Source organism: Pristiophorus japonicus, chromosome 17 (genome assembly GCF_044704955.1).
Source record: "Pristiophorus japonicus isolate sPriJap1 chromosome 17, sPriJap1.hap1, whole genome shotgun sequence".
Lineage (NCBI taxonomy): Eukaryota > Metazoa > Chordata > Chondrichthyes > Pristiophoridae > Pristiophorus > Pristiophorus japonicus.
In genome coordinates this window covers 47,035,486-47,061,619 of record NC_091993.1, presented here as the reverse complement: position 1 = coordinate 47,061,619, position 26,134 = coordinate 47,035,486, and the positions used below count along the sequence as shown (strand labels likewise).

The following is a 26,134-nucleotide window of genomic DNA, read 5'->3' as shown; positions in this document are numbered from 1 at the left end:
GTCATCGCTCCTCTGGGTAGAAACGTTAGCTAAAGGCAGGTCCTGCAATCTGACCAAATGCAGCGTGCACAATTTCTTGGGGTTGCATCAGTAACATTTAAGCTGGCTACCTGATAGAGACTGATAGAAGGGTTCTGGGTTCTATCAAAATATATTTAGTTGTCTTTCAAAATTATTTGATAATCTAGTGTAAAATTTCCAAAGACTTATTCAGATCAAATGTTATGTATGAATGATTGATTGAAAGAGAGAGCTTACTTAAACCCACACCTCTACAGAGAAACACAGGGTCAGTAGGCCATTCAGCCCCTCAAACCTCTTCCGCCATTCAATTAGACCATGACTGATCTGTACCTCATAATTAACCACCTTGTTCTCCACCTGTAATCCATATCCATTGATAACTCTTACCTTGTAAAAATCTATCTATTTATCTCAGTCTTCAAAATTCCAATTGACAAAACATCAACAGCAGGAGGAGTAAGTTTCAGATTTCCACTACCCTTTAAGTGGAAAAAGTGCTTCCCAGATAAATGGTATCGCCTCAGAGTCAGCAGGTTGTCTCAGTCTCAGTCCAGAGACTGGAGCACAAAATCCCGGCCGTTACTGCAGTGCAGTACTGAGGGAGCATTGTAATGTTGGTCTTTTGGATGAGATGTTAAACCAAGGACCTATCTGCCCTCGCAGGTGAATGTAAAAGATCCAATGGTACCATTTTGAAGTTTATACCTGAATATTTATACCTGAAATAAAACATTAAAACAGATTATCTGGGTCATTATCACATTGCTGTTTGTGGGAGCTTGCTGTGCGCAGATTGGATGTCACATTTCCTACATTATAACAGTGACTACACTTCAAAGTACTTAATTGGCTGTAAAGCGCTTGGGACGTCCTGAGGTTGTGAGAGGCGCTATATAAATGCAAGTCTTTCTTTCTTAAAAGGCCTGGCTCTAATTGTAATATTATGCCCATTTGTTCTGGATTCCCACCAGAGCAAATTGTTTCTCTCTATCTACCCTGTCGAATCCCTCAATCATTTTAAACACCCTTCAACCTTCTATATTCAAAGGAATACAAGCCAAGCTTATGCAGCTTGTCCTCATAATGTCACCCTTTACACCTGGTATCTATCATTCTGGTGAATACCGGTGCTGTACCATATCTTTCCTGAGATGTGGTGCCAAAAACTGAACGCAGTACTCCAGATGGGGTCATTACAACTGAAGCATCACTTCCTCACTTTTGAATTTCAAACCCCTTGAGATAAAGCCCAACATTCCATTCGCCTTTTTGAGTAGTTTTTGTACCTGCAGAAATACATATTGTACATAAACATTACAACATGGAGCAGGCCATTCAACCCATGCAGTATGTGTCAGTATTCACCCTCCCCTTCAACAAAAATAGTTCTGATCACAATTAACCACCTTGTTCCCATATCCATTCAAACCTTTTCCTTCATCCACCTATCCAATCTAATCCCGAGTGTTGACATAGCTCTTGCCTCGAACACTCGCTCTGGAAGTGAATCCACAGCCTCATCACTCTCCGTGTAACAGTTTCTCCTGCCCTCTGTTCCAAATCTCCAACATTTAATCTTGTCTCTCTGGCCCCTCATTCTTGACCCTTCAATGACTGGAGCAGTCTGCTTCTATCGGCACAGTCCCAACCGTATTTAATACTATGATATTGTCCCATAATCTACACTGTTCTCATGAAAAAAGTCTCAATTTTTCCACCTCATTCTTCTCACTTTCTAGCTCAGGCTGCTAGCATGGAGTCAAACTTGACACTGGCACACATTTCCTGCCAACTTTATACATTTCCAAAAGGAATCTGCCTACATAAACATTAAGGTACTCTGTCCTTGTGCAGGCCTCAAGGGAATGTCTCCACAATCCGAGCCTGGCATCACTTTCTGCAATGGTTACTCTACCTCTGGTCATCATGGTCCAGCTCCTGTGGATGGCTTGTCGCTGCTCCTCATCCACAGCCATGGTTATGCTGCAATAAAAACAGAAAATGCTGGAAATACTCAGATCAGGCAGCATCCGTGGCGAGAGAAACATCCCTTTCATTATTTAATCACACCTACCTTCCACCCAATCACAGACCTTCCCTTTAGTTCTTCACCGCCCCCACCACCACTTCTTTCCATCTTTGTACTTGCTTAAAACCGGTTACATCTCTAACTTATGAAAGGTAATCGACCTGAAACATGAACTCTGTTTCTCTCTCTACAGATGCTGCCTGACCGGCTGAATATTTCCAGCATTTTCTGGTTTTATTTCAGATTTCCAGCATCTGCAGTAATTTGCTTTTGTAATTATGTTTAAGCTGTTTTCCTTAGCCATGTTAAGTAGCCTGCACACACCAATATTGTTCTGGTTATTGTAGGCCATCCCAGAGTGGTGCCAACATCAGAACCATTCTTGAAGTAGCCCAAATACTTGCTCTACAATACTTGTATCTCAAATCGGTCTCCATGTATACTGCTGAATGCCAAGTGGATCACCCAGTGTTACCATGAGTCACATTCCATGCGGGTAAATGTGCAGACCTATCTATCAATTTGGTTCTCTGATATAGTAAATACTTGTGTGTAATATTTAAAATCACATTGAAAATTTCACATGCCGTAGAATTGGCTTTTTTAAAATTTGGGTCTTAGGGCTTGCAAACAATGACAACTGGTATTTGCATCACATTAATGTCACAACTGACATTGTCACCATTGTTTTGGACATATCCAATAGTCGTATGACCGAAGGCACTATACTGCAGCAGCAGAAGGTAGCTGGAATGGTCACTAGTAGGTAGCATAAAACATTTTATAGGCCTACATTCTATTTTATGTATGCGGTATAATATAAAACAGATTCACCATGAGCAGTGCCGTGCAAGATTTACTACTAAAATAAAAAAATACCCAATTCCAGAAGAGGAAAAAAATCAATAAAATTGGTTATTTGTTAAAGAATTATCCCTGCCCACTCCCGCACTTGTCAGGAGCCTGGGGCTTCAGTTTGACAATTTCACTTGAGCCCGTCTCCCTCCAAGATTTATCGGATTTCACAAAGCTGTTACTGACTTCATCGCTGGGTAGCAAACTACAATTCCCAAGTGTCCATCTTTGCATTACAGCATCCAAAATGCAGCTAAAAGCGTTTCCCTCTGGGATATAGCGAAAATCAATGATTGACGCAAAGACTGATCAGCACAGAGTATGCTCTCAGCCTTACCCCCTCCGTTTTAACCAAAAGTGGAAAACACCTCACCAATTACAGCATCAAGAGTAAAGAAATCATATTAAAACCTTAAAAATAGCTTGGCTCAGTCATAGCACTCTGAGTCAGAAGGTTGCAGGTTCAAACCCCACTCCAGGACTTGTACATAATCTCGGCTGACAGTGCAGTACTAAGGGAATGCTGCATTGTCAAAAGCAAGATCTTTTGAAGGCTGTTTTTCTGGTGCAAGTAAAAGATCCAATGACACTATTTGAAAACGAGCTGGGAGCTCTTGCAATATTCTGGATAATATTCCTCCCTGAAACCACCTAAACAGATTCACTGGTCACTTATCCCATTTGATGTTTGTGGAAACTTGCTGTACACAAATTAATTGCTGTCTTCTCTTACAAGGCAACAGTGACGAGCTATTTTTTTTTTTACTGTGAAGCGTTATGGGCTTCCGGATGACACAAAACGTGCTTTATAATTGCTAGTTCTTCGACAGAGGAGTTGTTTTTTTGTACAAGATTAAAACAAAGCAAAGCATGAACTAGCAGAGGCAACTGGCAGGAAAGATTATGGGGCCGAAAGTCGGTGTAGCCCGCATTGAGGCGGTGACATTGTCAGGGCGCTACCTTTAGCACCGGGCGGAGAGGGAAGGGGAGCGCTAAGAGGAGAGGGGATCGCTAAGAGAAACGTTCCACACTCCTCTTGGGGCGCTAACGGAGCAGAAGCGCAGGAGGCCGACTCAATTTTTTGCCGCTAGGATGCCAGCATCCTAGCGCCTGAAGATGAAAAAAAAAGTCCCGGTGAAAATTTCAATGAACTACACCCACACTTCCCCACTCCTGCAACAAATAAATAGAAGTTTAAAAACTTAAATTTCAGCACTTACCTTGCTCTCCGGACGATATCAGCCCGGGATCATTGCTGGACCGACTGCTTTCCCGTCAGTTTCAGCACCAGGCGGTACCGCAGACAAAAATGTGAATTTAGCAAACGTGGGGCTACGGGGGAGTTGTGCACTTGATGATGTCACCGACTCAGCGGCAGTAGCAAGCGTGGCACAACCTGTCAGAGCCGCCGCTAGACCTTCACTGAAGTTCACGGCAGGCGATGACAGTGTGGTGCTCAGGTGGGAGGTGTTTAACTGCCTCTTAGCGCCCCTCTCTGTGCTAATGGTGGCACTAAACAACCGAATTTCTACCCCGATGTAACTATATTAGCAGCATTTGTTTATAAAACAGATTTTACATGCTCAGATTTGTTTACATACATGGAGTGTGTGTAGGGGAGAATAACTGTCCAAGAACCAATCGAAACACATTTACTTCAGTGAACACGTCGCTTATAAACTTCTTTCCCAGTCTCTCATAACAACAACTTGCATTTAAATAGCACCTTTAACATAGTAAAATGTCCCAAGGCACTTCACATTAGTACAATCAGAAAAAAATTGACACCAACCAAAGACGATGACGTTAGGACAGGTGAACAAAAGCTTGGTTTTAAAGGAGGAGAGGTAGTTCCAGAGCAGAGGGCAGAATTGAAGGAGCACAGAGATCGGGGCCGTGGGTTGGAGGAGATTACAGAGATTGGGAGGGGCGAGGCCATGTAGGGATTTGAAAACAAGGAGGAGAATTTTAAAATCAAGGCGTTGCCATACTGGGAGCCAATGTAGGCCAGCATGCACACTGGTGATGGTTTTAAATGAGCCCAAGTTTACGGAGGGTGAAAGATGGGAGACTGGCTAGAAGAGCATTGGTATAGTCAAGTCTGGAGGTAATAAAAGTATGGATGAGAGTTTCAGAAGCAGAGGCAGGACGGACAGGTGATATTATGGGGATGGAAGTGGGTGGTCTTCGTGATAGAGAGAATATGGTGTCAGAAGTTCAGCTTGGGGCCAAATAAGACGCCAAGATTGCGAACAGTCTGGCTCAACCCGAGTCAGTGACCAGGTAGTGGTATGGAATTACTGGCTAGTGAAGTGAATGGAGTTTATGGCAAGGGCTGAAGACAATGGCTTTGGTCTTTCCAATGTTTAATTGGAGGAAATTTCTGCTCACCCAGCACTTGATGTCGGTCAAGCAGCTCGACAACCTAGAGGCAGTGGAGAGTTTGAGAGATGGTGGTGAGATAGAGCTGGTTGTTATCAGCACACATCCAATGTTGTGATTTCGGATGATGTTGTGGAGGGGCAACATGTAGATAGGGAACAGGAGGGGGGGGCCAAGAATAGATCTTTGAGAGACTCCTAACTCCAGGAGCGGGAAGCGAAGTCACTGCAGGAGGTTCCCTGATACGACCAGATAGATAAGAATTATTCCATCTTCTGTCCATTTATTAATGTTAAAAATACCATGTAAATCCTCCAGACATTACAGTTACAGATGCAATACAATCTGTAATTAATAGCCAGTGATTTAGAACTGGCTGCTTCACAAACTGATGAGTACTTTTCAATCTGAATAATTCCTCCACCAGACAATTAAACTGTGATTCACCTCACTGTTGCTTTATTTAACAATTAGACTTCTGCCCTGAAATGCTTCAAAAAGAAAGCCAAGTCTGACCGGTAACTCACCCAAAACAAGGCAGTGCAATTGTATCCTAAAGCAAAACATCTATACCTGTACTATATTAGCAGAACAACCTGCTACCGGATATAATGCTCCACCCCCTTACAAACCAGCTATCCTCTGATTTACCAGCACTGCCACAGGAACACGCTCAAATCTATATTCAAAGTTTTACATGTGCACATCACCACAATTGCTATAGTACTTCCTGAAACAGTTCTCTGCAAAATTTCATCATGGTCTCATTTATTCTAATACAGAAAAATTAATTCTACCACACCTTAAAGGGTCATTCTTCCCACTTCCCAGCCTTGGTTTTGCCAGAACTGACTTCCACCCCATCAGCACCTGCAGCAGATCATAGATACGTTAAAATAAACTAAACAGCAAATGAGATAAAAATGTAGCAAAGTTTAAGTTTTTAAAAGAATGATCTTGCAATTGGGATAGCATGAATATTCTAGCTCCGGTATGGTGCTCTTTTACAAATGCACATCACTTTTAAAATATGGAGTTTCAGCTCCCTCTCAACAACAATACTGCTTGCACGATGTCACCCACCTTATTAACTGACCTGTCAATCAAGCAAAGCCAGGATCCGCAGCCGTACCTGTAACTGAGGCCAACTTCACTTCAACAACTGAGCGCAGACGGGTCAGAGCAAGTCGGGTGGGGGGAGGGCGGTCGGGACCCAGAGCGAGTCGGGGGGGGGGGGCCCAGGAGGAGTCAGAGGTCGGGGCCCAGACGAGGTCAGGGCCAAGAGTCATTGGGGCCCACAGCGGGAGAACCGGAGGTCGGGACCCAGAGCAGAGGTCGGAAGCTCAGGAGAGGCGATGTCGAGGCCAAGGGAAAGAACAGCACGGGCCAACAGCGAGCTGTCGCGAGGACTACACTGCGCCTTATGGATCACGAGGAGAGAATTCCTGTGGAATGGAGGAAGGAGGACAGTAGGAGTATGCGTGTGTGTATGAACTAGGTCCATACAACAGAGAGCCTGGTCTCCAGTCGTCTTGGATCGCCTTCATTGGACCAAGACCTTGCTCTGTCAAGCCCCTGTGGTAGCTGGTGTGCAATAGCCACCCCACATTAAAAGAATTCACGCACAGGCAACTTCTACACTTCAAGATGAAGTTCAGGATCTGGAACGTCAGGACACTCATGGACAGCCCCAGATCTTCACCGAGATCAAGTCGAAGCCAAGCGTCGACAGCGGAAGGAGCACGCGGCAACCCAGGCACTCCACTCACCCGTTCCTTCAACCACCACCTGCCCCACCTGTGACAGAGACTGTAGGTCCCGCGTTGGACTCTTCAGTCACCTGAGGACTCATTTTTAGTGTGGAAGCAAGTCATCTTTGACTCCGAGGGACTGCCTAAGAAGAAGACTTCAACAATCCACACTTGAGATGTTGGATCACTAAGAAATGACAATGGGGAGGTGAGGACTGAGAGATCTTGTGCAAATTGTATATAGTAGGAAAAATGCCAAAAATGAAGACACAGTTGAAGGGCGAGTGTAGACTAGAAACCTTTGAAATCAGAATGGAGGATACATTGGGTAGTTGTCCAAAGCTCAAGGTAGGTAAGTGCTGAGCTCGGAGAAGCGGCAGGAGACTCTGAAGGAGTTGGGTCTGGAGACTGAAAATCTCTCAGTGGATAGGAGTCACAGGCTGGAGGATTGGAAAATAACAAGCGTTACTTAAAAAAATAAGGGTCTGAAGATGAACTGTCAAATTACAGACCCATAAGGACATAAGAAATAGAAGCAGCAGTAGGCCATCGAACCTGCTCCACCATTCAATAAGATCATGGCTGATCTTCTACCTCAACTCCACTTTCCTGCACTCAATAAAGATTTGGATTTATATAGCGCCTTTCACGACCACCGGTCATCTCAGGTCATCTCAAAGCGCTTTACAGCCAATGAAGTATTTTTGGAGCGTAGTCACTGCTGTAATGTGGGAAACGCGGCAGCCAATTTGCGCACAGCGAGCTCCCACACACAGCGATGTGAAAATGATCAGATAATCTTTTTTTTAGTTACATTGATTGAGGGATAAATATTGGCCAGGACATTGGGGATAACTCCCCTGCTCTTCTTCAAAATAGTGCCATGGGATCTTTTACTTCCATTTGAGAGCAGACTGGGCCTCGGTTTAACGTCTCATCTGAAAGATGGCACCTCCAACAATGCAGTGCTCCCGCTGCACTGCACTTGCATCAGCCGAGAATTTATTTTTTGTGCTCAACCCTGGAGTGTGACTAGAACCCACAACCTTCTGACTGAGAGGCAAGAGTGCTACCCACTGAGCCACAGCTGACACTATCCCCATAACCTTTGATTCCCTTAATATCCAAAAATCTAACGATCTCTGTCTTGAATATACTCAACAACTGAGCCTCCACAGCCCTTTGGGGTAGAGAATTCCAAAGATTCACCACCCTCCCTGTGAAGAAATTTGTCCTCATCTCAGCGGGTGGAGTCAATAAAGTGCATCTGCGAGGCTGAGAACTATGTGAATAGCACGTTTCAGGAGGTGGTCACCCCTCAGCTTAAAGGCGTGCAGGTGATGGGGAAGTGGGTGACCACCAGGCGTAGTAAGTGTGCTCGGCAGGTAGCGCAGGAGTCCCCCTGTAATATTCACTTCTGAGTATCGGTAAGGACGATGGTGCCTCTGGGGAGTGCAGCCAGAGCCAATTCCAAGGCACCACGGGTGGCTCAGCTGCACAGGGGGCAGGGACGAAGAACAAAAAAGCCCGAGTGATCGGGGATTCTATTGTTAGGGGAACAGACAGGTGTTTCTGCAGCCGTAGACATGACTCACGAATGGTTTTGTGCCCTCCTAGTGCCAGGGTCAAGGATGTCAGAGAGCGGACGCAGGGCATCCTGGGGGGAGGGGGGGGTAAACAGCTAGAGGTCGTGGCTCATATCGGGACCAATGACATAGGTAAAATGAGGGATGAGGTCCTACAGGAAGAATTTAGGGAGCTCGGAAGAAAATTAAAGGGTAGGACTCAAAGGTAGTAATCTCCGGTTACTACCGGTGCCACGTGCTAATGAGTACAAGAATAGAAGGATAGAGAGGATGAACATGTGGCTGAAAAATTGGTGTAGGAGGGAGGGCTTTAAATTCTCGAGGCATTGGGACCGCTTCTGGGGGAGATGCGACCTGTACAAACCGGACGGATTGCACCTCAACAGCGCCGGGACCAATATCTTCGCGGGGAGTTTTGTTCGTGCTGTTGGGGAGAGTTTAAACTAGCTTGGCAGGGGAATGGGAACCTGAGAACGAATTCAAAAAGGAAGGAAGTAAAACAGAAGTTGGATAGCAAGAATCTAGAAAGCGAACCTATAAAACAGAGGAAACAAGGCTTACTATGTAGTAAGCCAGTAGGTCTTCCTGTGCTGAATGGTATATACTTTAATGTAAGGAGTATAGCGAATAAGACGGATGAGCTAAGAGCACAGGTAGACACTTGGGAGTATGACATAATAGCCATTACAGAAACATGGCTGGAAGAGGGGCAGGTTTGGCAGATCAATATTCCTGGCTACAGGATTTTGAGACAAGATAGGGGTTAAAAAGGAAGCGGGGTGGGGGGGGGGGGTGGTGTTGTGGTATTAATTAAAGAAACTATTACAGCAGTGAGGAGGGATGATGTTAGAGGGATCATCAAATGAGGCCATAAGGGTCGAATTGAAAAATAAAAAAGGGGCGATCACACTTCTGGGAGTGTATTATAGACCCCCAAACAGTGGGAGGGGGATAGAGGAGCAAATATGTAGGCAAACTGTTGTGAAGTCTAAAAACCATGGTGTAGTAATAGTAGGGGATTTTAACTAACCAAATATTGATAGGGACAAATTTAGTGTGAAGGGTATAGAGGGTGCGGAATTCTTGAAATGCATTCAAGATAACTTTTTTAGTCAGTATGTAGCAAGCCCAACACGAGAGGGGGCGGTCTTGAATTTAGTTTTGGGGAATGAAGCTGGGCAGGTTGAAGGGGTATTAGTGGAGGAGCATTTGGGTGCCAGTGACCAAAATTCAGTCAGATTCAAGTTGGTTATGGATAAGGACAAGGATAGGTGTGGAATAAAAGTTCCGAACTGGGGAAAAGCTAATTTTGCTAAGTTAAGGAGTGATTTGGCGATAGTGGACTGGAAACAGCTACTTGTGGGTAAATCGGTGTCGAAACAGTGGGAGGCATTCAAGGAGGAGATCCGAAAGGTTCAGGCCAAACATGTGCCCTTAAAGAAAAAAGCTGGGAAAAATAATTCTAAGCCCCCTGGATGTCTAGGGACTTACAGGGGAGGATTAAGAAAAAAAGAGACGCTTATGTCACATATCAACAGCTGAATACTTTAGAATCTTTAGAGGAATATAGAAAGATAAGAGGCAAAATTAAAAAGGATATTAGGAATGCTAAGATGGAGCATGAGAAATTCTTGGCCAGTAAAATTAAGGAAACCCCTAAGATGTTCTATAAATATATTAAGAGTAAGGGGGTATCTAAGCAAAGCCTAGAGACCATGAGGGTAATCTTTGTGAGGAGGCGGAAGATATTGGTAGGGTTCTTAACGAATACTTTGCATTTGTTTTCACAAAGGAAAGGGGTAATGCAGATACTGCTGTAGAGGAGGAGTGTGATATTCTGGATGAAATAAATATAGTGAGGGGAAGTATTAAGGGGTTTAGCAGCTTTGAAAGTAGATAAGTCCTCAGGCCCAGATGAAATACATCCCAAGTTGTTGAGCGAAGTAAGAGAGGAAATAGCAGAGGCCTTGACCATTATTTTCCAGTCCTCTTTGGATATGGGCGTCGTGCCGGATGATTGGAGAACTGCTAATGTAGTACCCTTGTTTAAGAAGGGAAAAGCTGAGTAATTACAGACCTGCCAGCCTAACGTCAGTGGTGGGAAAATTATTGGAAAAAATCCTGAAAGATAGGATAAATCTGCATTTGGATAGGCAAGGATTAATGAGGAACAGTCAGCACGGATTTGTTAAGGGAAGATCGTGTTTGACTAACCTGATTGAATTTTTTGAGGAGGTAACCAAGAAGGTCGATGAGGGTAGTGCGTACGATGTAGTATATATGGACTTTAGCAAGGCTTTTGATAAGATCCTGCATGATAGACTGGTCATGAAGGTTAAAGCCCATGGGATCCAGGGCAAAGTGGCAAGTTGGATCCAAAATTGGTTTGGAGGTAGGAAGAAAAGGGTAATATTGATGGATGTTTTTGTGACTGGAAGGATGTTTCCAGTGGGGTTCCGCAGGGCTCAGTTCTGGGTCCCTTGCTTTTTGTGGTATATATCAACGATTTAGATTTGAATATAGGGAGTATGATTAAGAGGTTTGCAGACGACACTAAAATTGGCTGGAAGGTTGATAATGAAGAGGCAAGTCATGAGCTGCAGGAGGATATCAATCTACTGGTCAGGTAGGCAGAGCAGTGGCAAACGGAATTTAATTCAAAGAAGTGTGAGGTGATGCACTTTGGGAGGGCTAATAAGGAAAGAGTATGCACATTAAGCAGTAGGCCACTTAATAGTGTAGATGAACAAAGGGACCTTGGAGTGCTTGTCCACAGATCCCTGAAAGTAGCAGGCCAGGTAGATAAGGTGGTTAAGAAAGCATACGGAATGCTTGCCTTTATTGGCCAAGGCATAAAATGTTAGAGCAGGGAGGTTATGCTTAAATTGTATAATACATTGGTTAGACCACAGTGTGGAGTATTGCGTGCAGTTCTGGTCGCCGTATTATAGGAAGGACGTGATTGCACTAGAGAGGGTGCAGAAGAGATTTACTAGGATGCTGCCTGGAATGGAGAATCTTAGTTATGAACACAGATTGGATGGGCTGAGTTTGTTCTCATTGGAACAGAGGAGGTATACAAAATATTGAGGGGCCTGGGCATAGTGGATAGTAAGGGTCTATTTCCATTGGTGGAGGGGGCTATTACGAGGGGGCATAGTTTTAAGGCGGTTGGTGGAAGGTTTAGAGAGGATTTGAGGGGGGCTTCTTTACGCAGAGGGTTGTGAGGATCTGGAACTCGCTGCCTGGAAGAGTGGTGGATGCGGAAACCCTCACCACTTTTAAGAGATGGTTGGATGGGCACTTAAAGTGCCGTAACCTGCAGGGTTACAGACATAAAGCTGGTAATTGGGATTAGACTGGATGACCTTTTGTTGGACGGCGCAGACAAAATGGTAAGTACTGCAGGGAATAGAATACGGCCAGGATGATCTCCTGGACTAGATTCGATCGCCTGGATGGTTCGGAGAAGAATTTTCCCAGATTTTTTCTCCCTAAATTGGCCTGGGTTTTTATCTGGTTTTTGCCTCTCCCAGGAGATCACTGGCTTCGGTTGGGGTGGAGTGTAGATGTTTTTAGTATGAGGGGTGTTGCAGTGGTGTGGGACGAACTGGTTGGACTGGATGCTCGCTGCCTTTCCGTCATTGTTCATGGGTTTGTATGTAACCTTTAGGGCTGATGACGAAGGGCCGTGCGGCTCTTTATCGGCCGGCGCAGACACGATGGGCCGAAATGGCCTCCTTCTGCGCTGTAAATTTCTATGTCAATGGCCGATCCCTTATTCTGAGACTGTGACCCCTGATTCTATACTCTCCAGCCAGGGGAAAACATCCTCCCTGCATCTACCCTGTCAAGCCCTGTAAGAATTTTGTATGTTTCAATGAGATCACCTCACCTTCTTCTAAACTCGAGAGAATATCGACCTAGTCTACTCAATCTCTCCTCATTGGACAATCCCCCATCCCAGGAATCAGTCTGGTGAACCTTCATTGCACACCCTTTATGGCAATTATATCCTTCCTTAGGTAAGGAGACCAAAACTGTGCACACTACTCCAGGTGTGGTCTCACCAGGGCCCTATATAATTGCAGTAAAAACATCTTTACTCTTAAATGCAAATCCTCTTGTAATAAAGGTCAACATATCATTTGCTTTCTTAATTACTTGCTGTTAACTTTCAGTGACTCGTGTACAAGGACACCCAGGTCCCTCTGAACACCAACATTTCCCAATCTCTCACCATCTAAAAAGTACTCTGCTTTTCTATTTTCCTACCAAAGTGGATAACTTCACATTTCTCCACATTATATTCCATTTGCCATGTTCTTGCCCACTCACTTAGCCTGTCTAGATCCCCTTGAAGCCTCTTTGCACCCTCTTCACAACTTACATTCCCACCTAGCTTTGTACCATCAGCAAACTTGAATATATTACATTTGATTTCCTCAGCCAAATTACTGATTATAGATTGTGAATAGCTGGGGCCCAGCACCGATCCTTGCGGTACCCCACTAGTTACTGCCTGACAACCTGAAAATGACCTGTTTATTCCTACTATGTTTTCTGTTCGATAACCAATCCTTAATCCATGCTAGTATATTACCCCCAATCCCATGAGCCCTAATTTTGTTGTGGCACGTTATCGAATGCCTTTTGAAAATCCAAATACACCACATCCACTGGTGCCCCCTTATCTATTCTGCTAGTTACAACAGATTTGTCAAACATGATTTCCCTTTCATAAACTCGTGTTGACTTTGCCCAATCCTACTATTATTTTTGAAGTGCCCTGTTACTACGTCCTTAATAATAGATTCTAGCAATTTCCCTACTACTGATGTCAGGGTAACTGGTCTGTAGTTCCTCATTTTCTCCCTCACTCTTTTCTTAAGTAGTGGGGTTACACTTGCTATTTTCCAATCTGCAGGAACCATTCTAGAATCTATGGAATTTTGGACAATGACAACCAATGCATTCACTATTTCTATAGCCAACTCTTTCAAAACCCTAGGATGGAGTCCATCAGGTCCAGGGGATGTATCAGCTTTCAGTCCCATTAATTTCTCCAGTACTATATTTTTACTAATAGCGAGTTCTTTCAGTTCCTCATTCTCACTAGACCCTTGGTACTCCACTATTTCCGGGTTTTATTTTGCATTTTCTTACGTGATTTGGGAAGATATTAGCACGATATGATGTGATATCATGGAGACACAGAGGTTAATTAGAGAAAGTCAACATGGTTTGGAGACCTGCAGGTCACACTAAACAAATTTACTGGATTTCTTTGAGGGTTACAAATCTAATGAAATGGGCCTAGACAACAGATGCGGTTTACTTGGATTTCAGAAAGCTATTTGACACTGTCCACCTAACAGACTGCAGCATAACATTCCGGCCTTTGAGATGGATGGTTTGGGCATTGGACTAGATTAGAAATTGGCTGATTGTTGGAAGCAGTGAGCTGAGGTACACAATGAGGTATCTAGATGGCAGCCGGCTTGAGTCGTGTGCCAGAGGCTGGTGTTGGGACCTATTAATTTTTGTAAATGATTTGCAGGATGGGAAAAAAAACACAGCTACGGTGTCTGATTGTGACAAAATGCCAAAACTGAGAGTGGTGGCAAATGATTATCAGCGTGCACAAATGCGAAGGAATCCAGTGAGACTAGGAGTCTGGACAGAAAAGTAGATGTTCCTGAGTATGGAGAAACGTAAAATGATTAGATTCAGTGGAGGGAAGAGTAGCTCCTGTGCTTGCTGGCCTATGTAGCAAGTTGTGCTAAATGGAAATCTATCAACATCGCAAGAACACTATCCGGGGAGGGGGGGGGGGGGGCGGGTTGGATGGACAGGTTACTGAAACTGTCAGTACAGTGCTCACAAGCAGTTAGAAAAACAAACAAAATGCTGGGATGAATGGCTGAGAGTATAACTTAAAAATAGAGGCAATTCTAAAATGATATCTGTTCACATCTACAGTGCTGCATGCAGTTTTGATGTCCTGATTTGAAAAGGATTTTAAGTTACTGGAGGGAGCAGAGGAAGGCTACCAGATTAATACCAGAATTGAGGAGATAAATCTTGGAGAGGTTGGCTACAACAGGACTATTCTTCAAAATCGTTGACTGGGGTAACTTGATACAAGTATTTAAGACTATAAAGGATTTCGAAGATGTAGATTCAGATATGTTTTTCTGCCAGAAACAATATTTAACAGCAAAGGATCAGAGTCTCAAACTAAGAAAAATGGGAAACTCGGGTGACAGTGCTTTCAGTGAAACATGTGAAACAGACTGCCACCAAGGTCTTTTTTTATTCGTTCTGGGATGTGGGCGTCGCTGGAAAGGCCTGTATTTATTGCCCGTCCCTAGTTGCCCTTGAGGTGGTGAGCTGCCTTCTTGAACCGCTGCAGTCCTTGTGGTGAGGGTGCTCCCATAGTGCTGTTGTGGGGGGGGGAGGGAGGGGAAGAGAGTTCCAGGATTTTGACCCAGCGACGATGAAGGAATGGCGATATATTTCCAAGTCAGGATGGTGTGTGACTTGGAGTGGAAGTTGCAGGTGATGGTGTTCCCATGCGCCTGCTGCCCTTGTCCTTTGAGCTGGTAGAGGTCGTGGATTTGGGATGTGCTGCTGAAGTTGCTGCAGTACATCTTATAGGGTGGCAGAATAAGAAACTATGACGGGGCTTAAAAAGGGACGATACAAGTGCCTTCAGCAAATGGGATTCAGTGTTATAGAATTATATATTATTACAGCTCAGTCCATTCACCGCACTAAATCTCTTGCGGTGTTTTTCTACATGGGTCAACTAGTCGAATTCCACTCTCTAGCTTCTCCCTTGAACTTTCTCTTTTTCAAGCAATGTTCAAAATTCAAGTAAAATTCAGTGATGGTATGTGGCAATTCATCTATTAGATTTAGTAATGCAGGAAGGTAATCTTGTGGGAAGTTGGATGGACCAATAGTCTAATCCTGCTGCAAAATGGTCACCATGTTCCACCTTCTGCTCTCAAATGTCGATGTTCTACTTTACAGGATACAATGTGCTGTCCTTATAAAAGAGTGTGACCAACCGTGAGCACCAGAGGTTGTGTGTTTGGCCAAAATAATTAAGAATAAAAATAACTTTTATTTATATAGCGCTTTTAACGTAGTAAAATGTCCCAAGGCGCTTCAACAGTGTTACAAACAGTTAAATTTGACACCGAGCCACAGAAGAAATTAAGGCAGATGATCAAAAGCTTGTTTAAAGAGATAGGTTTTAACGAGCATCTTAAAGGAGGAGAAAGAGATAGAGAGGCGGAGAGGTTTAGGGAGGGAGTTCCAGAACTTGGGGCTCAGGCAGCTGAAGATAAATGGCAAGACACAAGTTATTCAGTGCAAAGAAAGGTACCAATTCAATTGCACTTTTTACTAAAACTGATGGAAAGATGAGACCGAAAATCAATTGGAAAAAATATTCAAACTCTGTCCTTTTCGAGGGCAGTTATGAGTAGTTTTGAAGTGGAGTACCACAAAGTCAAGTTACTTTACATGCCTGCAGAGAACCATCAACCTGTAAAATGTTCAGTTGTTCTATTAATTTTTTGGGTGTCCATTTTCTTCCCAGCTGAGTGCATCGATTTGTGCTGGAGTACAGTTCAACAAGCAGCAGCCCTCCAGTACCTTGTCCAAGTGTCCGTACTTCACCCGAGAGCCTAAATAGCAAGATATTGCACGCTATGCAACCATGGTGACCATCAAAGTTGAGCTCAATTATACCGTTGTAAGAATATACAGACCCTTAATTCTTAATTTTGGAATATATTAAAATGCTCTGCCAAGCAAAAGGTTTTTTGAAATGACAAAAGCTAGCAGGTATTTGTTGAACAGGTGTGTAAACTTGAAAACAGAGCTGTTGGAAGCTTCTAAACTGCTTTGTAAGTTCAAAGGCTGTCTTCCAGATGGCCGACACTGGGCAATGGGGGCGGTCAAGACAAGAGATAAACAAACCCCTTTTTATCTCAAGAAAATCTCTAGATGTTATGGCTGCAATGAAGAAGCCAAGGCTGTAAAAACATGACGCTTGTATTTACCGGGTTTTGGGGGCGGGGGGGGGGGGGGGGAGGGGGGAGGTCAGGTCAAACCTGGGAAGTGCTGAAGAACAAGACGCAAGGCAACACGTGAAGTTTGACCAGATGGCTTATTGCCCACTTCTTCAAACTCTGAGTGAATGGACAATGTGAGCTTTGATAACGGCAGCGAACGCAGGATGCACTGTGAGAAAATTTCACAATTCTCACAATTCGAAACGGACATTAAAAGAAAGCTTTGCACGATCCAAGACGATTAATTTACTAAGAAAGGCAAAAAAACCTGTATAAAATACGGTGGTCAAAAGGTTTTGTTGTGCAGTTGGAAGGAGGGACTTGGCCAGTTAGCTCGACTTTGAGGGGGCCTGCTGCAGTCAGGGAAGGTGGTGACCTGGCCAGTCATTTCGGGAGGGAAGACCTACAATCAAAGCTGGACTGATCGTCTGCGGGTGATTGTATGTACGATTTCTTGTAACGTTATTGGTGTACTGCTCAGAGTGGTTGGGGCTTTGAATCTGTCTTCGTCAATAAAAGGTTAAAGGCAGAACTCATGGGTCTTGTGTCATTTCTCATCAGTCTCAAGTCTGAACTTTATAACCTGTTGGACGGGGCGAGGAGTCATTTCTGCACGTCCTACACCGTCACCGGAGAGACACAATCAAGTACTTTCCAGTAGGCGGTACTATGCAGCAATTGGGAGCATTGCCTTACTGATTCTACTTCAAGGACGAGGCACCATTCCTAACACCCAAATTTTGCCCTGGATGAAAACGGAGAACTCAGAAATTTCTTCAGGCAGAAATAGAGCATGTGATGCCATGCCAAAGCAAGTAGTTGGGGCAGAGACAGAAGAAAAACATTTGAAGCAGATAATGATACAGGGCTATGGGTAAAGAGAACAGAAGTAGAATTAGTTTTGGATGCTCGAGCAAAGAGCTGGCAGTGGCCCTTATTCATCCTTCATGAGGAAATGCTTACCACTTCCTCAAAAATAATTCAAGATGAGGACATCTATTTTTTCCAGCACACTGAATGTGTCATGACTAAGTTGTCAACTGAACACCATATGGTTAGCATTAACTTTTTTTAAATATATTTGTACTCTGCTGGAGAATTTTACGTGGAATATAAGTCATCCAACAGTTTCCAGTAACAAGCAGCCAATCACAGCTCACTGTGGCAGGCAGGTCATACTGGCTCCCATCAAAATGCCATGCAATTTATGGAAGGCAAGAGGCTGTAATACTGAGAAAATGCTGTTATCCTCCTGGGGCAGGAGAACTGTGGGATGACCTTAACCAGCATGAAGAACCATCTGCAAATCAGACAGCAAAATACCAACTTGGCACTGGTGTGGTAGGAGCTTGGAATAGCTCTGACAAATATATATATATATACACAATATACATATATGCACATGAAGTTTAGATTATCATGGAGAGGGTGCAGAAAAGATTTGTTAAGCCTCCCACCCTTAGTATTATCTTTAGTTATGACGAGAGAGTACATAAAGAACTAGAACAAAGGTTAAGAGATCTAAAAAAGGTGCTCAAAACTTTGAGGGGTTTAGCTAAGGTTAACAGGGAGGAAATATATCCACTGGTCAGTGAAGCAATAACTAGAGGACATAAGCTTAATAATTAAAAGAATGAAAAAGGAGATTAGAAACATACATATATATTTTTTTTAAACACAAATGGCTCATGGAATGCCCTACTGATGGACGCTGAAGTCATAATAGCGATGAAAGTGGATAAATATTTGAAGATTTTAAAAGTTATGAGGAAAGGGCTAGGAATGGGACTAAGTGAATAAGTCTTTCAGAGACGTGATGGACTAAATGCCATTTTGTGCTGTAAAATTCTTCAAGTTTTGTTGGAAGTTGTAGAGCCAGTGAAAATATTTATCGCCAACACTAAGTAATACTTCAGAGATTAAAACATTGATTCTAAAACATTTTCAAGGAAAGTGCAAATTTTGTAAACAATAGTATCAAAACCCATGCCAAGAATTGGAGTGCCCATAATTCAATCAAAAGTTGTTCAGTTTTGAAATTATTTAATTATGGAGCTAAAAGATTGCCATGTAAACCACTGGGAGGAATATTTTTAAGTATCACGGATTGGAGGGAAAGAGTACCTCCAATAAGGGAATATCTGACTTTAGCCAGAGTTCATTTTTTTTAATTTGTGAGCTTTATTGTAACAGAGGGTTGATGAGGGTAGTGCAGTTGATGTATATATGGACTTTCAAAAGGCGTTTGATAATGTACTACAAAGTAGGCTCATCAGCAACATTGAAGCCCACGGGATTAAAGGGACAGTGGCAGCATGGATCCGAAATTGGCTGAGGGACAGAAAGCAGAAAAGAGTGGTGAAGGCTTGTTTTTCATACTGGAGGGAAGTATACAGTGGGTCAGTATTAGGACCACTGCTCCTGTTGATATATATTAATGACCTGGACTGGGTACACACAACATCATTTCAAAGGTTTCAGATGACACAAAACCCAGAAATATAGTAAACAGTGAGGAAGATCGTAACAGACTTCAAGAGGACATACACAGACTGGTGAAATGGACAGACACAGGGCAGATGAAATTTAAGGCAGAGAAGTGTGAAGTGATTCATTTTACTAAGAAGTATGAGGGGAGTGAATATGAACTAAATGATACAATTTTTAAGGTGGTGCAGGAACAGAGACCTGAGGTTGTATTTACATAAATCTTTGAAGGTCTGTACAATTGAGAAGGCTGTTAAAAAGGCTTTATCGAGCACAAAAGTAGGGAAGTTATGCTAAACCTTTATAGGCCTCAACTGGAGTATTGTGTTCAATTCTGGGCACTAAACTTTAGTAAAGATGTCAAGGTCTTGGAGAAGGTGCAGAAGAGATTTACTAAAATGGTACCAGGGATGCCGGACACCAGACTTCAGTTATGTGGAGAGACTAGAGGAGCTGGGGTTGTTCTCCTGAGAGCAGAGGTTAAGGGGAGATTTAATAGATGTATTCAAAATGATGAAATGCATCAATAGAGTGAATAAGGAGAAACTATATCCATTGGCAGAAGGGTCGGTAACCAGAGGTCACCGAAATAAGGCAATTGGCAAAAGCAGAGGGCGAGGAGAACAAACTTTCACGCAGCAAGCAGTGATGATCTGGAACGCACTGGCTGAAAGGGTAGTGGAGGAAGATTCAATCGTGGCTTTCAAAAGGGAATTGGATGAGTACCTGAAGGAAAAAAATTGCAGGGCTACGGGGAAGGGGCGGGGGAATGGGACTGGCTGAAGTGCTCTTGCAGAGAGCCGGCACGGGCTCGACAGGCCGAATGGCCTCCTTCTGCGCTGTAACCATTCTATGATTCTATGACACAAAACTTGGAAGTATAGTGAAGTGAGGAGGAGAGTGATAGACTTCAGGAAGACATAAGACAGGCTGGTGAAATGGGCGGACATGTGGCAGATGAAATTTAACGCAGAAAAGTGTGAAGAAATACATTTTGGTAGAAAGAATGAGGAGAGGACATATAAACTAAAGGGTACAATCCTAAAGGCCGTGCATAAACAAGAGAGACCTGGAGGTATGTGTGCACAAATTATTGAAGGTGGCAGGGCAGGTTGAGAAAGCGGTTAAAAAGGCTTATGGGATCCTGGGCTTCATAAGTAGAGGTATAGAGTACAAAAGCAAGGAAGTTATGATGAACCTGTATAAAATAGTGGTTTGGCCCCAACTGGGTCCAATTCTGGGCACCACACTTTAGGAAGGACGTGAAGGCCTCAGAGAGGGTGCAGAAAAGATTTAGGAGAATGATTCCAGGGATGAAGGAATTCAGTTCAGTTGAGAAACTGGAGAAGCTGGGGTTGTTCTCCTTGGAGCAAAAAAGATTGAGATATTTGATAGAGGCTTTCAAAATCATGAGGGTTCTGGACAGAGTAGATAGAAAGAAACTGTTCCCATTTGCCGAAGGATCGCGAACCAGAGGACACGGATTTAAGGCGATTGGCAAAAGTCAATATAAAAAATTCTTTTTTTACGCAGCTCGTGGTTGGGATCTGGAATGCACGGCCCGAAAGGATGATGGAGACAGACTCAATCATATCTTTCAAAAGGGAGTTGAATAAGTATCTGAATGAAAAAAAATTGCAGGGCTATGGGGAAAGGGCAGGGGAGTGGAACTAGCTGAGTCGGCACTTATGTAGCGCCTTGCATGACCTGCGAACGTCTCAAAGCGCTTTCAAACAAATGAAGTACTTTTGGAGTGTTGTCACTGTTATGTGGGAAACGCGGCAACCAGTTTGCGCACAGCAAGCTCCCACAAACAGCAGTGTGATAATGACCAGATAAACAGTTTTTGTTATGTTTATTGAGGGATAAATATTGGCCATGTCAGAACGAAGGGGCAGAATCTTCAAATTAGAGCTAGCCCATTTAGGAGGAAAATCAGGAAGCATGTTTTCATAGTGGAAATCAGGAACTCTCATCCCAAAAGGCCAGGGATGCCTGGACAATTGAAGTTTTCAAAACCGATCTCCAGGAATCTTTGTTGGGTAAGGGTATCAAGGGATATGGAGTAACAGCGGTTAAATGGAGTTGAGGCACAGATCAGCCATGATCTAAGAATGACAGAACAAGCTCGAGGGGCTGAATGGCCAAAGAAGTGGTATATCATGCAAAGATACAGCACAGAAGGAAAGGAGGCCATTCGACCCACTGTGTCTGTGCCAGCGCCAGCAGAAATCTGGTACAGGAGTACTGACAAGAGAGCAAGCTATAATTTTACACATAATGTATGGGCATGGAAAATTAAAGATGCTGAAATGAAAGTGATTAAAATGGCAATCTCTGCAGTGAGACTTATTGTGCCTCAGTTTCATCTTAACATGACAACATAATTTTGGCATTGACACAACGCAGGAACATTCCTTTGAGTGACAAACAAAAAAATGGTGCAGCATTTTATCTGTAAAGTGTTCCCTTTTTACATGGTAACTTCTAGGTGCAAATGAACAGAAACACCTGACCCACAAAATCAAATCAATGGAGCAAACACTGAAGTTGCAAAACAAAAAAATGCTAGAATCACACAGATCAACAGCATCTACAAAAAGAGAAAAGACAGGTTAACATGTCAGTTGTAAGCCCTGCTCACTTCTCTTCACAGACCTGCTGTGGATTTCCAACATCTGCAGTTGGTGTCTAACATTCTGTAGTGATTCTTTTATACTTGTGCTGCAGTTATAACAAGCACTGACTTAAAACAATCTTAAAATCACTGTACACCCCACTTCTGGAGGGCTGCCTGGGGCTTAAGGGCAGTGCTTGGAGCTTCTTTTAGCCTGGCCGGTCCCGGGAAGCAAAGAACACAGCCCCCAGGGGAAAGCACGGTCCAGGTGGAGGGGAAAAGAAGGAACTCGATCCTGGGGGAAAGCTCAGGGGAGGGGAGAAAGAGAGAGCTCGGGGGGGGGGGGGGGGGGGGAGGGTGGAGAGCGAGCTTGGGGGGGTGGGGAGAGCTCCGGGGGGGGGGGGGGGAGGAGAGAGAGAGCTCGGGGGGAGGGGGAGAGAGCTCGAGGGGTGGGTGGGGGGGGAGAGAGAGCGCTCGGGGGGGTGGGTGGGGGGGGAGAGAGAGCGCTCGGGAGGGTGGGTGGGTGGGGGGGGGGGGGGGAGGGAGAGCTCGGGGGGGGGGGGGTTGGGGGGAGAGAGAGAGAGAGAGCGCTCTCGGGGGGGAGGGGGGGGGAAGAGAAGAGAGTGAGAGAGAGAGAGCTCGGGGGGAGAGTGTGGGGGGAGAGAGAGAGCTCGGGGGGGGGGGGGAAGAAGAGAGATCGGGGGGGGGGAAGAAGAGAGATCGGGGGGGGGGAAGAAGAGAGATCGGGGGGGGGGAAGAGAGAGATCGGGGGGGGGAAGAAGAGAGATCGGGGGGGGGAAGAAGAGAGATCGGGGGGGGGGAGAAGAGAGATCGGGGGGGAAGAAGAGAGATCGGGGGGGGAAGGAGAGATCGGGGGGGGCGAAGAGAGAGTCGGGGGGGGGAAGAAGAGAGATCGGGGGGGGGATCGGGGGGGGAAGAAGAGAGATCGGGGGGGGGAAGAAGAGAGATCGGGGGGGGGAAGAAGAGAGATCGGGGGGGGGGAAGAAGAGAGATCGGGGGGGGGAAGAAGAGAGATCGGGGGGGGAAGAAGAGAGATCGGGGGGGGGAAGAAGAGAGATCGGGGGGGGAAGAAGAGAGATCGGGGGGGGGAAGAAGAGAGATCGGGGGGGGGAAGAAGAGAGATCGGGGGGGGGAAGAAGAGAGATCGGGGGGGGGGAAGAAGAGAGATCGGGGGGGGAAGAAGAGAGATCGGGGGGGGAAGAAGAGAGATCGGGGGGGGGGAAGAAGAGAGATCGGGGGGGGGAAGAAGAGAGATCGGGGGGGGGAAGAAGAGAGATCGGGGGGGGGGAAGAAGAGAGATCGGGGGGGGGAAGAAGAGAGATCGGGGGGGGGAAGAAGAGAGATCGGGGGGGGGAAGAAGAGAGATCGGGGGGGGGGAAGAAGAGAGATCGGGGGGGGGAAGAAGAGAGATCGGGGGGGGGGAAGAAGAGAGATCGGGGGGGGGAAGAAGAGAGATCGGGGGGGGGAAGAAGAGAGATCGGGGGGGGGAAGAAGAGAGATCGGGGGGGGGAAGAAGAGAGATCGGGGGGGGGGAAGAAGAGAGATCGGGGGGGGGGAAGAAGAGAGATCGGGGGGGGGGAAGAAGAGAGATCGGGGGGGGGGAAGAAGAGAGATCGGGGGGGGGGAAGAAGAGAGATCGGGGGGGGGGAAGAAGAGAGATCGGGGGGGGGAAGAAGAGAGATCGGGGGGGGGAAGAAGAGAGATCGGGGGGGGGAAGAAGAGAGATCGGGGGGGGGAAGAAGAGAGATCGGGGGGGGGAAGAAGAGAGATCGGGGGGGGGAAGAAGAGAGATCGGGGGGGGGAAGAAGAGAGATCGGGGGGGGGAAGAAGAGAGATCGGGGGGGGGAAGAAGAGAGATCGGGGGGGGGAAGAAGAGAGATCGGGGGGGGGAAGAAGAGAGATCGGGGGGGGGAAGAAGAGAGATCGGGGGGGGGAAGAAGAGAGATCGGGGGGGGGAAGAAGAGAGATCGGGGGGGGGAAGAAGAGAGATCGGGGGGGGGAAGAAGAGAGATCGGGGGGGGGAAGAAGAGAGATCGGGGGGGGGAAGAAGAGAGATCGGGGGGGGGAAGAAGAGAGATCGGGGGGGGGAAGAAGAGAGATCGGGGGGGGGAAGAAGAGAGATCGGGGGGGGGAAGAAGAGAGATCGGGGGGGGGAAGAAGAGAGATCGGGGGGGGGAAGAAGAGAGATCGGGGGGGGGAAGAAGAGAGATCGGGGGGGGGAAGAAGAGAGATCGGGGGGGGGAAGAAGAGAGATCGGGGGGGGAAGAAGAGAGATCGGGGGGGGGAAGAAGAGAGATCGGGGGGGGGAAGAAGAGAGATCGGGGGGGGGAAGAAGAGAGATCGGGGGGGGGAAGAAGAGAGATCGGGGGGGGAAGAAGAGAGATCGGGGGGGGAAGAAGAGAGATCGGGGGGGGGAAGAAGAGAGATCGGGGGGGGGAAGAAGAGAGATCGGGGGGGGGAAGAAGAGAGATCGGGGGGGGGAAGAAGAGAGATCGGGGGGGGGAAGAAGAGAGATCGGGGGGGGGAAGAAGAGAGATCGGGGGGGGGGAAGAAGAGAGATCGGGGGGGGGGGAAGAAGAGAGATCGGGGGGGGGGGGAGCTCGGGGAGGGGGAGGGAAGCTCGGGGGGGGGGGAGGGGAAGCTCGGGGGGGGGGAGAGGAAGCTCGGGGGAGGGGGGGAGGGAAGCTCGGGGGAGGAAGAGGGGGAGGGAAGCTCGGGGGAGGGGGGGAGGGAAGCTCGGGGGAGGGGGGGAGGGAAGCTCGGGGGAGGGAAGCTCGGGGGAGGGGGGGAGGGAAGCTCGGGGGGGGGGGAGGGAAGCTCGGGGGAGGGGGGGAGGGAAGCTCGGGGGAGGGGGGGAGGGAAGCTCGGGGAGGGGGGGAGGGAAGCTCGGGGGAGGGGGGGAGGGAAGCTCGGGGGAGGGGGGGAGGGAAGCTCGGGGGAGGGGGGGAGGGAAGCTCGGGGGAGGGGGGAGGGAAGCTCGGGGGAGGGGGGAGGGAAGCTCGGGGGAGGGGGGGAGGGAAGCTCGGGGGAGGGGGGGAGGGAAGCTCGGGGGAGGGGGGGGAGGGAAGCTCGGGGAGGGGGGGAGGGAAGCTCGGGGGAGGGGGGGAGGGAAGCTCGGGGGAGGGGGGGAGGGAAGCTCGGGGGAGGGGGGGAGGGAAGCTCGGGGGAGGGGGGGAGGGAAGCTCGGGGGAGGGGGGGAGGGAAGCTCGGGGGAGGGGGGGAGGGAAGCTCGGGGGAGGGGGGGAGGGAAGCTCGGGGGAGGGGGGGAGGGAAGCTCGGGGGAGAGGGGGGAGGGAAGCTCGGGGGAGGGGGGGAGGGAAGCTCGGGGGAGGGGGGGAGGGAAGCTCGGGGGAGGGGGGGAGGGAAGCTCGGGGGAGGGGGGGAGGGAAGCTCGGGGGAGGGGGGGAGGGAAGCTCGGGGGAGGGGGGGAGGGAAGCTCGGGGGAGGGGGGGAGGGAAGCTCGGGGGAGGGGGGGAGGGAAGCTCGGGGGAGGGGGAAAGCTCGGGGGAGGGGGGAGGGAAGCTCGGGGGAGGGGGGGAGGGAAGCTCGGGGGAGGGGGGAGGGAAGCTCGGGGGAGGGGGGGAGGGAAGCTCGGGGGAGGGGGGGAGGGAAGCTCGGGGGAGGGGGGGAGGGAAGCTCGGGGGAGGGGGGGAGGGAAGCTCGGGGGAGGGGGGGAGGGAAGCTCGGGGGAGGGGGGGAGGGAAGCTCGGGGGAGGGGGGGAGGGAAGCTCGGGGGAGGGGGGGAGGGAAGCTCGGGGGAGGGGGGGAGGGAAGCTCGGGGGAGGGGGGGAGGGAAGCTCGGGGGAGGGGGGGAGGGAAGCTCGGGGGAGGGGGGGAGGGAAGCTCGGGGGAGGGGGGGAGGGAAGCTCGGGGGAGGGGGGGAGGGAAGCTCGGGGGAGGGGGGGAGGGAAGCTCGGGGGAGGGGGGGAGGGAAGCTCGGGGAGGGGGGGAGGGAAGCTCGGGGGAGGGGGGGAGGGAAGCTCGGGGGAGGGGGGGAGGGAAGCTCGGGGGGAGGGGGGGAGGGAAGCTCGGGGAGGGGGGAGGGAAGCTCGGGGGAGGGGGGAGGGAAGCTCGGGGGAGGGGGGGAGGGAAGCTCGGGGGAGGGGGGGAGGGAAGCTCGGGGGAGGGGGGGAGGGAAGCTCGGGGGAGGGGGGGAGGGAAGCTCGGCTGGGGAGGGTTTTGGGGAGGGAAGCTCGGGGGAGGGGGGGAGGGAAGCTCGGGGGAGGGGGGGAGGGAAGCTCGGGGGAGGGGGGGAGGGAAGCTCGGGGGGAGGGAAGCTCGGGGGAGGGGGG

General features: G+C 47.8%; 1 protein-coding gene across 2 annotated transcripts in view; it reads right to left on the bottom strand.

The window, feature by feature from the left end:
- Positions 1–6,160, bottom strand: part of asb7 (ankyrin repeat and SOCS box containing 7) — a 56,777-nt gene extending 50,617 nt beyond the window's left edge. The window contains exons 1-2 of one of the 2 annotated variants that reach the window (XM_070859359.1): positions 6,093–6,160; positions 1,940–2,007 (exon numbers count right to left, since the gene is read on the bottom strand). The gene's annotated coding sequence lies outside the window, so the exon portion shown is untranslated. The remainder of the gene's footprint in view (positions 1–1,939; positions 2,008–6,092) is intronic. The other variant, XM_070859360.1, reaches the window with a different exon arrangement.
- Between the last annotated feature and the right edge of the window lie 19,974 nt (positions 6,161–26,134).